Source organism: Monopterus albus, unplaced genomic scaffold (assembly GCF_001952655.1).
Source record: "Monopterus albus unplaced genomic scaffold, M_albus_1.0 scaffold106.1, whole genome shotgun sequence".
Classification (NCBI taxonomy): Eukaryota; Metazoa; Chordata; class Actinopteri; order Synbranchiformes; family Synbranchidae; genus Monopterus; species Monopterus albus.
Window position 1 is genome coordinate 1,930,396 of NW_018127986.1, and position 16,750 is coordinate 1,947,145.

The 16,750-nt window shown below is 39.7% G+C and overlaps 1 protein-coding gene across 2 annotated transcripts in view; it reads left to right on the plus strand.

Moving 5' to 3' along the window:
- dlgap4a (discs, large (Drosophila) homolog-associated protein 4a) overlaps nt 1-16,750 on the plus strand; it is an 86,225-nt gene that overhangs the window by 41,567 nt on the left and 27,908 nt on the right. The window lies entirely within an intron of this gene.

The following is a 16,750-nucleotide window of genomic DNA, read 5'->3' on the forward strand; positions in this document are numbered from 1 at the left end:
ACTTAGGGCCCACAATGTTCAGACCAAAAGCATTTTCTCCTTGTGAAATCTAACATTAGGCCTGTGAACCAACAGGAGCCTGTGTGTCCCTCTGACCATCTACTTGCTGAAACACTTGAACTTTCAGATAAATATAAAGACAGGACACCCTTTACTACACAGATCTACTTTGGCATGAGCTGCTCATGGCACAGTAAAGTCACACATTTTCCAACTAGTTTGTTACTTTATGAAGTTAATAAGCTAAACAGAACCAACACACCTGACGTTAGCCCACAACAAAGCCTGAACCCGTTGTAAAGTCTGAACAGGAATTAGAACAATCTGGCAGCTTCTTGGTGTGGGGAAGCTGCCTATATACTGTTGTAACCAGGTGTGATAAATGAAAAGCAGGTGAAACCAATCTAGGTGATGAGATAAAGTACGGGAGTCAGGGTGAGCTGGGGACAGGAAGTAGTATCAAAATAAAGGCATGAGACAGGAAGCAGACAGGACAGAATCATGACACAGACACCGGGACACAACCTTAATGTAAAGTGTGATTTTATGGATTTTATTTAATCCAGTCATGAATCTACACATTCTAGCTCAAGGAATGAATTTTCAAGCTCAGCCTGATTCAGATGTCCTCTCTGCTGAGTTTCTGGTTCATGATCTAAAGCTGTGGGCTGCTGGGAGGAGACGGTGTCCACATTGTCTGACCACAAACAGGCTGCTGTTCACCGCTCTATGCATTTTCTCTCTCAACCTCTAAATCTTTCACATAAATGTTTTTTCTGTGTTAATCTGCCTTTCTCTTCCGCATTGTACTCTCTTCTCTTTTCCATTCCTCATTCCTTTTCCTCACTGATTCAGTCACCTACCAGAAGAAATGCCTTTGCAAAAAAAAAAAAAAACAGCCATGAAGGGTTTGGTAGAGAACTTGAAGGTCTATTCATACACATACAATGACAGAAGGTTCATTAAGGTCTCCAGTGTTTAACATGTTAATGTGTTTTGTTTATCCTTGTCAATTTATGCAGACCATGAATAGCTGTCAAAGTAAACTCCCTGTTTTGTGCAGTATGGCTTTATGCAATTTAATGTAAAAAGGTTGCCTTTTGCTCCTGGCTCAGCTTTTTATACACATTTTAAAAACTGTTACAAAGGACATTTTTATTAATGCCTAACCATTTTGAATGGTGCTAATCTGGTGGTATTTCTGTCACACTTAGCTGTTTGTCACAGCTAAACATTTTAAATGGTGCTACATACAGGCTACATACAGCTTTGGTAAAGCTCTATAAATGTTTTGTATTTCAAATCAGACCCATCTTTTGAGCTCAATAATGAAAAGGAGAAAATAGCCTCTCAACCCCATCACTGAGATGCAATGAACTCAGAAGAATTTCAAGAGTTGTGTGAAACTGAAAACCATAAAAAAAATGACAACTGAGTGCAGAGTGCAGCACTCAAACAGTAGAGAGGACACGCAACATTTGAGATTAAATATCAGAATAGGTACAGAATACTAGATGATGTGCAATATCCTGGACGAGGACTAAAAGATTTCTTCCCTGGTGGATTGTCATTCATGCCATAAATCTTGATAATTATATTCCATGAACAGTATACTTCTATCAACTTTAATTCTGTAACAGTTCATTAAGAGCCTCCTTTAAAACATCATATAAGAAAAAATGAACTCATTTAAACACATGCATTTTCATATATTCATTATGAATTCAGTTTAGGAGCAAAAACTTAATGTTTCCTGTCTTTGTGGCTTATTTGTCTCATTTTATTTATTTATAATTTTTTTTAGCTTAAAAATGTTATCTCTGATGAAACATTAGGCTCTTTTACACTGCTTGTTCAAGGTGGGATTATTGTACTAAATTTCTGCCACACCATTTGGTATATAATGTATATAATGTCAGTATTGGCCCTCCTGTATTCTGCCATCAGAGGTGGTAAAATTGGCCCAACCGTTCTGCCTTGGCCTCTGTGTGAAACGGGAAAGGCAGCTTGGGATGTGGGAGTGTGACGTTTGGACGTTTGAATTGTGGTTTCTGCAATGAGCCTTTGAGGATTCAAATTTTAACATTGCTCACAAGAAACAGAATCCGTATCCATAATCATTAACACGCTGTACACCATGTACAGCAACAAGTTTGAGTCCCAGTCAAGGCTCTGTGTGCCGTCTGTTGTGATTTATGTGGTGAGGTGAAGTTTGTGAGGTCAACATGCTGACGTGAGTTTAACTTTGTTTTTTGTATAACCTGTGAGTATTGGGTATTGATATTTGATATCTGGTTATACAAAAGATCACTCAGAGTTCAGAGATCACCATGAGTGTTTTGATAATATATGTGAATATATGTATCTAGCAATATAAGACATGAATAGCTCTCAGCCACTTTCATTTTCTCAAAGTATGTTACGGTTTAGTCTCCCCTCAGGAGGGTGAGGGAGAACTAAGGTAGGACTCAAGATTGCTGACCCAGGTGCTAGTAAAAAAGGTGGTTTAACTCTTGTGTTCTGTTTAAGTTAACATGTGTTCAGTAAATGGGGTTTAATTGGCAAAGGGGCCTGTAGACCAAGCATGTGTTAAGCTACTGCTTTTGTAGATAAGAGGTGTTGGAGCAGAAGATACAATAGCGTGGATGAGTGCTAAAGTTGTGACTGATGAACACGGAGCAGGCTACACCCTCTGCTGGAAGGACACTCATTTACCAGATTGATAGGGTGCTTTATTGCCTGCCACCTCTTCTCCTTCTCTATCACCATCCCCTCATCTCCTCCCTTTCTCTTGTAACTCTCTTTATCTCCTCTTCCCTTTCTCTCCCCCCAGCCCTCTCACAGCCCCTCGCTTTGTTGCGCACACACACACAAATACTGTACATACAGTAAGTTTACACACACCCTCCCTTTTCTCTCCCCTGTGCTCTCCTTAGACACAGACACAATCTGTGATTGTTTCATGAAAGGACAAGACTCTTCTAACCTCTTTGGCACATCCACCACCACCGGTGCTCAGCATTTTTTCATCAGAACAACAAGCAAGACAAAGAAACAAACACACGTGCTATTTAGATTGCAAACCACTCAAATCAGACACCGGGTCTGACCTGACTGTAGTCAGTGGAGGAAGACAGAAGTGAGAACCAGTCAGGACTGTGCCACCTGATCACCATGACACATACTGCAAGACCATGAAGATTTGTACCTCGGCTTCAGGTTTGGTTTCAGAACCGTTACACCGCTACTGATTAAAACCTGTCAATTGCTTCTTCAGTTAAATATATTCTTTGAAATTTCTGATAACTAGTAGTGCTTTATGAGCAGGTTCCTATGTACGTACCATATGGCTGTTGGTGATGTGACACAGCTGTAATGAGCCAAGAGCAAAGGCTGGGAAGAGGACTGCAGGCAAATAAATATGGATGTAGGTGAGGATTTCAAAATGTTTAAATTATTTGAAGAAAGAAATGCGTTCTAAGTGTCTGTAAAGGATAATGTGTTTTTTGAGCAATACTGAATGTAAATGCAACTTTAATTATTTAGTTGTAAAATAGCGAAAAATCCCTATCACAGTTTCACAAGGCCATCCTGATCTCACACACATTCACATGCACTACACACAGACATTTAGTCCCTTTTCGATCCAACTCACAAGGCTGTTCATATGCACCTATTCATTAGAGGGACCGTGCAAGAAGTGATGCTGAGACAAACACACAGCTACACAGACATGTAGTCAGTGCTACTGAGCTCATTGCCCTTAGTTGACCTGAGGAAGGCCAAGGGGCTGTAAGTGATGAGTGGGTATGTTATTGAACCCGAGGAAACACTAGAATACAGAAACTATACATTATCAAGTGTTTTACTCCTCTCCCCTTTCTCCCATTTCCCATCTGCAATACTACACAGTCTGACTCACCAGCTGCTCTCTCTGAGCAGAGCGACTGTATTCACATTGGCTGAGAAAGACAAAGCAGGTTTTTTTCTGTTCAGTCTGTTTGATGTGAAAAGAGGCATGAGGTAGCAGACACAAGCACCTTTTTTCCAAACCAGGGCTCTTTCTCAAACCTTGGTGATTTAAGTGAATCGCCTGTCACAGAGCTAGTTCTAACTTAGAACCCCTTCTCCGCTGGTGAATTTTACGTCGATGGATGCTGTTCCTGCAGTGAGACCATTAATAGTGTGGTGATCATCATCGATTTCACCTAGGTAATCATCGTTTGTCACATTTTAGACATCTGAGGATTTAATGCAGCATCACAAATGGTTTTCTGACTAATAGGAACAATGCTCCAAGGAGGCAGCAACACAGAAGCTACTCTCACAAGATCTGCTCTGTCAGGGCTACCTGTCACTGTCACCTGTACACAAATACAAATATACAGCTGTTGTTGAGCATCAGCCTGGCCTAGACTAGGGGGTGCAAGTTCAGACTTAACAGTGCAAAGGAACAGGTCAGATTTGATTATTTTTCTGAGGCTATTTCAGCCTCTAAAAAGATGCTTCACTCCTCACCAGCACTAAAGGTCAGGGCCCTGGGCAGCTCGATTAACACCTGTCTCTCTACCAGTCAGCTCAAGGAAAACCGCCTGCGGCTTTAGAGTTAATCATTAACGAGTGCACATCTCTAGCCCTCAATAGAGTTTAAACCTCAGCTTAAATGGAGCTTCATCTTGTGTCACATACTTTTTCCAGCTGTATCTCATTTGTGCCTTTGGGTTGATGGGTCAAAGATCACACTGTTTTGTCTATTCATCACATTTAGGATGATACTGAGATCCGGACTCATTACTGCAATCTCCAGGGGATCAATTTAATCTAAATTAAATGCTGTACTTGCTTCATTACTTTTCATATCCACTAGATTAACTGAGATCAATCACCTCTGAACTGAAGTGCAAAAACAGCAGTAAGAAAACAGTCAGCAGTTAAAGTTTGTCCATGGTTTGACAAAAGATGCATGATACGTTCACTTAACAGTCCATTATGTATTCAAATAGGTTCACTCATGAATAATAAAGTATTTATTGAGTTTGCTTAATTAAAAAAGTGCATCCCCCCATGGGACAGACTCAAACATTCATTCAGACTCAGCTCTATCCACAGAGCAGCTCCCTGTGTGGATGTTTCTGGAATCTATTATATTCTATACACAGATGTCTCCAGCCCTTTTTCCTCAGATTGCTACTTTGTCAGGTCCACTCGGTGCAACCTGCCTCTCTTCTGCCTTTCTCTCCTCTGCTCTCTCGATCCTGCGGGATCTGCACCTCAGCTGTGTTGCATTTCAGTAATTAGCGACTCGTTTGTCGGTGCACACAGCTAAATGATTACCTTCCTCCTTATTTATACCTCTGGCAGATGCACCGTCATTGCCGGAGCATTAACTTGCATACCCCGTAACAGCTCTATATTCGTAGTATGTATTGTACATCATTTTGTTTTCTACGCTGATAGTTCCTGTGCTGTGGATCACATTTTTTATTTTGGTTAAATGTGTTGTGTTATACGTCTCTAGACGTCCACGCTGACAGTTCCTGTGCTGTGGATCTCATTTGATACGTTGGTTACATGTTTTTGTGTTACACGTCTCTAGATGTCCACACTGACAGTTCCTGTGCTATGGATTTTCTTTTTTTAATTCGTCAATCCTCCTGGTTTGTTTGTCTACTCACCTGTTTGTCCTGGTCTCCTCCACCGTCTCTGCCCTGCTTTGCTGATTTATGTGCATGGACTATGATATGTTGTTTATTTGTTACTTTGCATTTTCTACATTAAAGAATCATACAAGACATTTGTTTATATTATCACCCAATGCAACCGACACTTGTAGTCCTTTGTTATAATATGTGGGTGTTTATACACTGAGGCTTCTATCAACCCCATTTTGCCTGTTGCTGTTATCATGGAGTTTTCTTCTTTTGTCGCTAGCATTGGAAAGCACGGCTATTACTAGTCCCAGCTTGTGACTCTCGTGTATTAGAGATAATCTTCCGTTGATGTGCATAATTGAGACTTACTGACCTACTGTTTTAACCCTGTACCGTCATTTCATAACAAACCCAAATTCTGAAGGTACTTCCTGAATCTTCATAGACTCTTCTAACGAGGCAGAATCAAAAATAATCCGGTCCAGTTGAGGAAAAATATTATTTTAATCAGTTTCTTGGCTATGCCAGGTTTTCTCATATAAACAAAGATGGTGACAAGAAATGACATCATTGCTTTGTATGAAAGTGACTCAACCTTCATAAAAAAGCAAAAGAGACAACAGCATCTCTGTCTTTACTTGACTGAGAATAAGTTGTTTTACTCGAGAAACTGACAAAAAAATTATATTTTGTGCATAAGAGGTTCATAATAAAAATGGACATTTTTTTCTGGGTTTTGTTAAATCACCAACAATGTGGATGCTAAAGGGGAGAACACACTTTTACAAGAAGTAAACAGAGGTTAACTGATGATTTATAAAACAGATGAAAAACCTGCACATAAATTACATTTCTTTAATTTTTAATGATACAGTCCAACTGTAATTTGCCCAGTTCAGTAAGAGATTCTATTGATTCTACTGACTGATTGACAGATTCTATGATGATTTTAGTGCTGTAGTATGTAAAGAAAAACATTCAGAAACAGCTTTTCGGATGATTGTCCACAACTATAACAACAGAGTAGTTCCAGTCTCAAGGGAACTGCACAGTGGGATAATAATTTTCAAGGGTTCGTCGCTTCATGCAAATCCTTTCACATACTACAAGCAGTGATGTGATCCAATGTTAACAAGTCATTAATATATTGATTATAGATAGCTGTGTTAAGTACAAAATGATGTCAGTAGAAACAGTGGCAGTAAATAGTTTGCCTCCATGACTGTGACAGACATCGGTATGTAAGCCTGGGATCACAACCATCCCATACTCAGACCGTGAACTTATCGAGGTAGAGTTCTGATTGTTCTGTGTCAACATGAAGCAGGTTTCTGTGTAAAGAACAGAAGGCACACAAATGTAGCCACAGATGGATAACCTTCATAAAAACTGAAATCTCTGAGGAGCTTTAGATTTGGAGAGTTTCTGTGACATTCTTTGCCAAATAAAACATTCTGCAACTTTGGAACCTTTTGTAATTTATTTTTGTTCAGAGAGAAGTAGAATACCGTTGTTAAGGCCGAGCTTTGTCGCTGGAATTGCTTTATGATGATACGATGCTTGAAGCACAGAGCAACCCAAGCAATTGTCATTGTTATCACGAGTATTGTGACTTGACCACACAGTCAAGGCTGTTAGTGGTGGTGACAATGTGCGAAACAGTAATAGACTGCTGAGAGGAATGTTAAGACTATTCTGTGCTCTCACAATGATGTGAACGTTTGATATCAGTGCCAGTCATAGAGTCAGAGAAAAAATCATGTAGAGTTTAGAGTGAAATGAATGGGAGATATTATGCATATACATAGAATAAGTATAATATACAATATTTACATACATACAGTGGTGATAACTGTTGTGCAGTATTGTTTATTATGCATAGTCATTACACTTTCAGCAGTTATGTAAAGTCATAAGAAAAAGTAATGGAACTGTTTGCAATTTCCTGGTTTTCTGCATAAATTGGTCATGAAATTGGTCCGATCTTCACCAAATCTTCACCAAAGCCACAAATATCAACAGACACAATGTTTCTAAGCTGGTAAAACACAAACAGTCATGATCTTTTATGTCTGTATTTAACACACCAGTTAAACATACAGAGTGATGGTGGAAAGTCAGGGCAACACCGGGCTTCTGATGTCACTAAACATCCACTGGATTCAGGTATTAGCAAACCTGGAGTCCAGTCAATGAAAGGAGAATGGTGTCAGTGTGCTACTCATATGCAGCACCAGCTGATGTTAGCCATGCCTGAATCTTTTTAGTCTCCTGGAGAAATATTACTTGAAAACTGACCTTCAGCAAAGTCTAGGGTGTGTAAAAGGTTTGTTTTTTTACCTTTACAAAATAGTATTGTGCCCTTTGTGTCAAAGAATATTGTAAGTTTGACTGTTCCCAAATAAGGACATTAAAAAATAAACCGAAGAAAGAAAACATTGTTTCAAATTGTTCTTAATGAATTAATGGCTAATTTTAATTTACGTAACATCTTTGAATAATAATACAAATTTGCTGTTGTGAAGTGAAAATGTTCCTAACAGTAACTGCACACTTAAAAATATAACAAATGAAGAATTATACCAAAATTATACCAAGCTCACTGCTTTGATTTAACAAACATTATACACATATAACATAATGTTAGACTCAGGAAAGTTTTTAGTTCACAGATATCTATTTATATACATGGATGGATTATGAGACAATGAGGCCCCAACATGTAAAAGCCATCCCTCCTTCTTGCATATCAGTAAGGGCTGTAGATTCAAAGACATGTCTTTTTGGATGTTTGTCTCTTTATGGTTGTTCTATATTTCTTTGTAGAGCTTTTGTATCTTTTTGTGCCTCATTGTGGTTGCTTTGCATCTTTTTTTAGGTCATTTTATGTCTCTGGTTACTTTGAGATACAAAATATATTACATGTTAACTAAAAATTAAGCCAGTGATTTCTTTCTTTTTAAAATCAGGCTAATCTGGCTTTAGCTACCTCACTGTAACTTGTAGCTGCTGACCCTCATGCCGGCCCCTGCAGGTCCAGTCAGCTGCCCGACAGTTAAACTGCACTGCTCCACATGCTCTTATCTCAGGTGATTTTTCCCTCTTTCTAAACTTTAAATGGACTATAATATCAGCCAGGCTACACTCCTTGATTGCCAAAGGTGGCAGACTTTCCAAAATGATTGCTTGACTAAAAAACCCAAGAATTTTGCAGCTTTGGCTCGTGCTGTTGCCATAGTAACAGCACACAGGCTTGTGGTCAATGTAGTATTAAACTTATCAAACTATACCTGAAATGCAGTTTCTCAGAAACAGAGTTGGAATATTACCATACATGCAATACAAGGAAAGTAGTTTAAAAACCCTGCAGTGGCAACCATTATACAGTACTTTATAATACTTTACTATGGATTTAGGACATCTGACATATATAAATGAAGACTGAAAACCTAATATGAGATTATTTTATGTATTTATTCTATTCTGGTTTTATATTTTATTATATTCTTAAGGCTTTATTTATAGAAGGCTTTTTCTTTTTGAATTACAACCTCATATTTACAGTTGAATATTTGTGTGTGTGGTGGTGGTGATGGTTGGGGGTGGGGGTGGTGGGGGGTATATATGTATACAAACACCGCTGCCATCGCCAGGGGCCCCTTCCAAAGAGTGGCAGTGTCCAATGGCTTTATTCAAATATTTGTTTTTGAATGCGCCTATTGCTCAGGACATGCTCTCATTAGTTTTACAGTATTCTTTTAATGAATGTGCATGGCAGAATTATTTTAGTATACTCTTCCTCACAGAATGCACCTGAGTTAGATGATTTTGTTCCAGAATGTGAAGGGGTGGTTGACAATTCTTTACTACAATTATCTTTGTGCTTCAGGCACCATGTGCTTCCAAATGGATGACTAAAAGGTGGATTCAGTGACCAAATTTGATTTAAAAAAACCTGAGTGTAACCTCTTGTCATGCACCACTTAGCTACATTTACTCAATACTAAATTACCCCAAGACAGGCAAAATCTCACTCTGTAGTCCAGAAAAGATTTGATTTAGTTTTTTCAGGTCAGTGACACATACTGTATAGGGAACCGGCACCACTCTTGGAATGAGATATTGCCTTATTTAATATATTAGTAATGCTCCTCCAGTGCCACTGTCAACATAAGAGGTGTTGATGTGCAAATATTTTATTGGTATCTGGCTTTACAGTTTCAAAGTGATGCATGGGGATGAAGTGGAGGAAATTATGAATGTGGCTGGATGGTACCTCGGCCTTAGTTTGGAAATCAGCATACTGTAGAAAGAGGTAGTGCTGGTGGTCAGGGTAAAGGCATGTCAGGTTTAGAGCACACTGGCTTTTCTTATTTGATCTGTATTTTCTGTATCTGTATTTTATCTAACCTTTTTTTAGATTTTGACCTTGAATTTTTTTTTTAAATAAAGGACCAGAGTCTTACAATGTTAAGCCCTAACATCCAATACTAATAGTTATGAATGTGATCTGTGGATCGTTCTGATCCTACTACTCCAGTTGCTAGCTATACAAGCTTTGATGTTTGCTCTAATTATGTCACTTTGCAGCCCTTTTTAGTCATTAATATGACCTTGGTGTAATTCTAGCAACCGCGTCTGTTTCTGTTTAAGTGTGGCTCTTCATGAACAGATGTGCTCCTCCTCCAGCCCTCTGCTATACCCTGCCTGACCATGGCTGCTGCAGTTGGACTGCGCTGCATGGTCATGTGCAATACGCACTGAATCCTAAATTCTGCTGCTGTTGGATGCTCTAATCCCTTCATGCTACAAAGAGCAAAACAGCATATTAATTTCATCTTGTTTTTAGTGACAGGGCCAATTTGAGCAGCCAGGGCCAGCTGCTGTTTGCCTGGCCTGATCTCACCTCCCATAGGATTTACATCTCTAGGACTGTCTCTGAGAAATCTGTTTAATATGACACCCCAGGCTGGAAAATGATGTAGCTGAAGCAGCTGTGACTTATGGTAATCCAACTGGAAACCCCCCGCCTAGAAATTTGTTACTCTTTATATTTTGATAATTATACAGTAGGTCAACTGTTAGGGCATCTTTTTTACATTAATCCAGTGATCAGAACCTATTAGAATCCTCCTTGTCTACATGAAGAAAACAGTGCAAAAAAGCATGATCTGAGAAGACACAACCACATTTACTGTATGTGCACATGATTAGATGATTTACTGTAGGTTCACTGCCCTGCTGAATATTGGAGAAGAGCCCACTCTGGGGGTCAGCTAGCGTTGAAAGGGATAAACCACACACAGCTCACAATCAAATGGGTAGATTTAATCCAGCCTGCAAAGAATTAACCCCAAAAGTTTGAAAATGGGTTAGAAATGCAAAAGGCTGTTAAGATACAGAGCAATGTGCCCGACATCAGCTTAGTTTAAAATGCAATCGAAGCTCAAACAAAACAATTGTACCACTTCCTATGGCATTGTGTTGTCTGTTCAGCCTTTTGTTTCCAGCATATACTAAAGTGTCTCCTCACTAAGCCCGAGCCCTCAGGACTATAAAAGCTTTGACAGGCTTTTAAATGAGCATTAGTGGAGGATTCACCCTGCCAGCTACTAGCAAACAGCATGCAAGGGCCTAGGGGCTGCCCTGAATGTATGGGTAGTGTGTTTTTAACAGTGTAGACACTGGGCTGCACAAGCTTAGCATGCATGACACAACTGTACATGACTGCAGAGATTAACACGTGCAGTTTATTGGGTGCATTATGTCTTGTTTTGCCTGAGACCAGTGCAGTGTCAAAGTCATTTTATCAGGGACAGAAGTTCACAGTTCTCAGCACTGTCCCTACAGCTTCTGCTACAGGTCTGCTTTATGAAGAAAGACAGAAATGTAGAGATGCACACTTTCAGCAACATGATTTTTTCTTTTCAAATCTAGAATTTGCTTTTTGCTCTGAAGCCTATTATCTTATTAATAGTCTAATCTTGCTAGCAAGTGGTGGTAGTGATTTACACATCTCTAAATTTCTACATCCTTGCATGGCTATCAAGTAAGCCAATGTTAGGATTACAGCCCTTTAAAAATTAAAGTAAACCTATAAATATTAATCCTTCTATACAGCACCATGTCCTGCACTCAGTCTTGCAGAGCCATTGAAATGGATCTTTCTGGTCAGGCTGTACTGAAGCCCTAGCACAAGATGTTACCAACTGAATGTGTGCAGAAATGAACCAGTGCGATACAGGTAACATGCGGAGTAAGCAGCCCAAAGGAAATGTGCAATCTTTCTTAAAAATATTAAATACAGAATGATTGTTTTGATACTCATTAGTTACTTATAAAACACTGAAAGAGCACAGTGTTGTGCTGATTAGCCCGCGTTGTCCACTGAAATGATCCTTCTCCAGGAAGCATCCGAATAACACTTGCAACAGTAAAGAACAACACTTACTTTCTCCACAGGAAGTACAAATGACAAAACTTTGTGACTGAACCAAGCTATTAGTACATTCTCACCAGCGGCTGGTGTTAGCTCGTTAGTGCATTATATTGACTTTGTACTTGTATGTTGCAGTAGCTTGGAGAAAGAAAGATACATTTATTACATAAATGTGATATATTCTTCTCCATGATATCTTTTGTGCTTTTGCATGACTATAAGCAAAGTTGTGTTTATACAACACTGAAATTGGAATAAAACCTAATAAAACCTGATCGAATGTAAAAAGTCTATATGTGCAGTCAGTAATTATATTAGACTGTAGTGTATGTGTACTGGATGTGGCTGGAAAAGAGCAGATGACTGAGAAAAGCAATGAAAAAAAAGGTGATTATTAAAGGAGAGTGCAAAATCCAGTACCAAGCAGCTGTATGTACACCCATAGAACAAGGAGCATCACCCTGATCAATAACATTTTCTTTCTTTGCCATGTCTCCCCTCCCTCTGCTCATCACCAGAGGCTGGAGGGGGAGTACACAGCTGCAGGAGACATTTATTAAAGGCCTGCTACAGGCCTCTGTAGGACACAGCCCAGCAACTCTTGGGTCTGCTTGTTAGCAGGACTCGTGCACATCTAACAGGGGCAGTATGTCAGCAGTGGACTACGTGTCATCACCACCCGATGGGCCGATGATGGGGGTTCTAAAAAGGTCACAGCAATTTCATTGGCCTCATGAGGATGATTGTTTTGTCATACTATATTTATGTCCCCATCTCCATTTGTTAAATTGTAAGCTTGTGTGTAAAATGGATTTGATATAGTCCACTGTATAATAGCATTATTTTATTTCACTAAAAGAAAGCCATAAAACCACATTAAAGAAATGACCAAAACATTTATTCTTCAGTCTTTTCCCCCCTCTCCTTATTATCGTTTGACATGAATGCAATGTGAAGCATCCTCAAACACTAGTGCGATACCAATTCAACACTAATAATGTCATCTAACTACAAGGATGCACCGATGCTGCAAAACGTGCAGCTCAGCATTGATTTTCTTTTAAACTCTGCAGTTAGTAGGTATTTACTCATGATACTGCCTAGATGCCAGTTTTTGTATGTTCTCACATTAAACTAATGTTTAAAGAGTAAGTAAAAGATCATTTCACATGCCTGTTAATTACAACAATCTCAAAAACTGATTTAAGTGAATGAGCCTTGTTTATGTTCTAGCTCCATTGTAACCGATTTTAGCTTTTTATTTTAAACAGAACACTCCTGTCACTCAATGAATGGGCAGGGTTATTTGAGATAACATTGCTTCCCTGTGTTGTGTGGACACATATTTGCATCACACATACAACATCACATACAATCCAAGGATTCATTCATCTGCTGGCCACCATCACACAGACAGACAGACAGACAGACAGACGCGTTGAACCTGTGACAGAACTACATGAACTGTGGATCTTATTTCTGACTCATCATGCCCCTGTGATGCTCACCACTTGTCAGGGTTTCGTTGGTGTGCTGGACGGGTGGGTGAATGTGTCCATGTGTGTCAGTGTGTGTTGGAGTGCCAGTGTGTAGGTGTGTGTCAGTTTGTCAGCGGTGGCACCTACAGGACTTGAACACATGGGGCTACTATTAGCTCGGGTGGATGAATTACAACAGGCTGTGCCGTTGTAGAACACTGGTGTATTTATAAGCACACTGCTGTGCCTGTCCAGGAACACTGACTCACATAAGCGGCTGTTCTCACACGGCGGAGAGTGTTTGGGAGGTCAGAGAGACGTAAGAAGCGGCAAACCAACGCAGTAGAATGAAAATGTGTATAGCTAACATTCTGAATTCAGCTCCCAGGCAAGATTTCATGCTTGCTGTGGGAGAGGGCTCTCACCATTGACTATCAGTGAGTCACTCCACTGTGATACAAACAGCATCTGTTAGAGTCAATTTAATACAGCATAGATTTCTGCTAAGTGAGTTATGAGTTTCCATAACCTTGATGCTTTGATTACTCTCTGTTCATAGTGAGCTTTGAGAATGAGTAGGTCTTTGGCAGAAGAACATGTGACAGTTACCCTGAAATACTTCATTTGCTCTGGTTTGTGTTTCTATACTTTTTCTTCTGCTTTTACAGTGCAGGGTTGGAGCTAGAAAATTTTGGATGGAGTGGCCCGGCTGGGGCACAGACTTAGAGAAGGGTGGATATAAACCACACATTATTAAGAATCTAATTGTTTATTTTGTGTAGAACTAAGATACATATAGTGCTTTCTTTAGGTAACTTTGGCTGTGCTCCTTATTTACTCCTGGACAGTGACAGTGGATAATGGTTCCCCCACCAGAGAAGTGATTAATGCCAGGTACTCCACAACAACATGAATGCAAACTGAATGTACTGTAAATATTGTGCTGCATGCATGATATAAAATAAAACTAATTTGACCAATATTGATTATAAAGCATCAGAAAATGTTAGTTGTATGTAAGGCAACAATTCTTTGTCATTGTTTTAACTTTTTCATTTTTTATACATTAACGCTGACAAGCATCACATTTAGACTCTGGCAGGGGTGGCACTGGGGGTTGCCAGTCAGATTCTGGGAGTGGTCAGTGGCACCCTTGGCCACCCCCTTTGCTCTGCCCCTGTTACAGTGGTCAGACCACTGCTGTGTGACTGCTGTGCCACTGTATGGCATATACAGTGCCTTGCGAAAGTATTCGGCCCCCTTGAACTTTGCGACCTTTTGCCACATTTCAGGCTTCAAACATAAAGATATAAAACTGTAATTTTTTGTGAAGAATCAACAACAAGTGGGACACAATCATGAAGTGGAACGAAATTTATTGGATATGTCAAACTTTTTTAACAAATAAAAAAACTGAAAAATTGGGCGTGCAAAATTATTCAACCCCCTTAAGTTAATACGTTGTAGCGCCACCTTTTGCTGCGATTACAGCTGTAAGTCACTTGGGGTATGTCTCTATCAGTTTTGCACATCGAGAGACTGAAATTTTTGCCCATGCCTCCTTGCAAAACAGCTCGAGCTCAGTGAGGTTGGATGGAGAGCGTTTGTGAACAGCAGTTTTCCACAGATTCTCGATTGGATTCAGGTCTGGACTTTGACTTGGCCATTCTAACACCTGGATATGTTTATTTGTGAACCATTCCATTGTAGATTTTGCTTTATGTTTTGGATCATTGTCTTGTTGGAAGACAAATCTCCGTCCCAGTCTCAGGTCTTTTGCAGACTCCATCAGGTTTCCTTCCAGAATGGTCCTGTATTTGGCTCCATCCATCTTCCCATCAAGTTTAACCATCTTCCCTGTCCCTGCTGAAGAAAAGCAGGCCCAAACAATGATGCTGCCACCACCATGTTTGACAGAGGGGATGGTGTGTTCAGGGTGATGAGCTGTGTTGCTTTTACGCCAAACATAACGTTTTGCATTGTTGCCAAAAAGTTCGATTTTGGTTTCATCTGACCAGAGCACCTTCTTCCACATGTTTGGTGTGTCTCCCAGGTGGCTTGTGGCAAACTTTAAACGACACTTTTTATGGATATCTTTAAGAAATGGCTTTCTTCTTGCCACTCTTCCATAAAGGCCAGATTTGTGCAGTATACGACTGATTGTTGTCCTATGGACAGAGTCTCCCACCTCAGCTGTAGATCTCTGCAGTTCATCCAGAGTGATCATGGGCCTCTTGGCTGCATCTCTGATCAGTCTTCTCCTTGTATGAGCTGAAAGTTTAGAGGGACGGCCAGGTCTTGGTAGATTTGCAGTGGTCTGATACTCCTTCCATTTCAATATTATCACTTGCACAGTGCTCCTTGGGATGTTTAAAGCTTGGGAAATCTTTTTGTATCCAAATCCGGCTTTAAACTTCTCCACAACAGTATCTCGGACCTGCCTGGTGTGTTCCTTGTTCTTCATGATGCTCTCTGCGCTTTAAACAGACCTCTGAGACTATCACAGTGCAGGTGCATTTATACGGAGACTTGATTACACACAGGTGGATTCTATTTATCATCATTAGTCATTTAGGTCAACATTGGATCATTCAGAGATCCTCACTGAACTTCTGGAGAGAGTTTGCTGCACTGAAAGTAAAGGGGCTGAATAATTTTGCACGCCCAATTATTCAGTTTTTTATTTGTTAAAAAAGTTTGAAATATCCAATAAATTTCGTTCCACTTCATGATTGTGTCCCACTTGTTGTTGATTCTTCACAAAAAATTACAGTTTTATATCTTTATGTTTGAAGCCTGAAATGTGGCAAAAGGTCGCAAAGTTCAAGGGGGCCGAATACTTTCGCAAGGCACTGTAAAAATTACTGCAGGTAGTGCAATGTAGGCCTAACTTCACAAAGGTTTATTCAGCTACTGTACAATGCTGACAAAATACTAAAGTACAGCTAAAGCTTATATATGTAAGGCTCCTGACAAAGGATCTCCCAGTTCTCCCAGGTCATTTTTCACAGAAACACCTTTTTATATTACAGTCCACACCAACAACACAGTAGTTTTGGAAAATAACTAAGTACATTTACTTTATCCCATAGTAAGTACATTTGAGAGGATGGCGACGTATCAAAAATGATTTGTGGAAATGAGGGTTAATTTCCTGCTTTGGAACAAATAGTGCTTCTTAA